The 1,271-nt window shown below is 39.7% G+C and overlaps 1 pseudogene; it reads right to left on the bottom strand.

Annotated features, from left to right (window-relative positions):
* Nucleotides 1–1,205, bottom strand: part of LOC108299317 — a 4,334-nt pseudogene extending 3,129 nt beyond the window's left edge.
* Between the last annotated feature and the right edge of the window lie 66 nt (nt 1,206–1,271).

The following is a 1,271-nucleotide window of genomic DNA, read 5'->3' on the forward strand; positions in this document are numbered from 1 at the left end:
TGTCACTTCTGAAACAGGTCATGAAAAAGACATGTGGTTTCCTTCTTGCTATCTCTCTCAGATCACTTGCTCTGGGAGAAGCCAGCTGCCATGACATGAGGAGCAGTCCATATGACAAGGAACTGAGGACCTCATCAAAAGCCATGTAAGGGGAGCACTCTTATAAGAGAATCTTCTAGCCGCAGTTAAATGCTCAGATGACTATAACCCAGCCAACAACCTAATGGCAACCTCACAAGACTCTGAGGCAGAACCACCTAGCTAAGCCACTCTCAGATTCCTGACCTTCAGAAATTATAGGTTGGTTTAAGCAGCTAAGATTTGGGATAATTTGTTACACAGAAATAAATAACAAATGCAATGGTGGCCTTTCAAGTCATTCAAGGTTTTCTTTTAAAAGTACTAATCTTCTAAAATCATTTAAGGATTAAATGCTGCCAAACACGCACCAAAAAAATTACCCAACAAATATGAATCATGCGTAGAATCAAAAACTCATGGCAACTATAAGGTAAGTTCCATTTATAGCCACTATAAATGAGATAATAAAATGAAGAACAATTTCTTTCTTTTTTAATTTCTAACCATTTTTTTTAAAGACGGGGTTTCACCATGTTGGTCAGGCTGGTCTTAACACCCGACCTCAGGTGATCCACCCGCTTTGGCCTCCAAAGTGCTTGGATTACAGGCATGAGCCACTATGCCCGGCCAATAATTTTTTTTTTTTTTTTGAGACGGTGTTTCACTCTGTTGCCCAGGCTGGAGTGCAGTGATGTGATCTCAGCTCACTGCAACCTCTGCCTCTCGGGTTCAAGTGACTCTCTTATCTCAATTTCTTTCTTTAACACTAAGCTAAATGTTCAGGCAACCACCTAAAGAACAGAAGACAGAAATGGTTAAATGAAGGTTGAAAGATCCTGCATGGGAGACTCCTGCTTTTCATTATAAACAGCTCTGTCTACTTTGTTTCTTAATGTATTTACATAAATATTTGAAGGAAACAGAAATAGCAAACTGATTCTACTCACTTGCCACTGTTGGCCAGCTGCCTGAACTCCTTCACGGTCATCGCTTTTTTCTGGATGTTGTACTGAGTGAACAGTCCTGACTGCCCTGTGACCACCTGCTGAAATTGGTGCTGGAATGTGCAAATTATCAATGTCATCATAGCACTGTCTTGGTTTCCACTCCTTAGGAGGAATCACCTAAAAATAAAATAATGAAATAGAGTATCATCTTGAAAATATTCCAAGTAATTTAGCTTTTAAGTA

This window comes from Cebus imitator, unplaced genomic scaffold (genome assembly GCF_001604975.1).
Source record: "Cebus imitator isolate Cc_AM_T3 unplaced genomic scaffold, Cebus_imitator-1.0 Scaffold5140, whole genome shotgun sequence".
Classification (NCBI taxonomy): Eukaryota; Metazoa; Chordata; class Mammalia; order Primates; family Cebidae; genus Cebus; species Cebus imitator.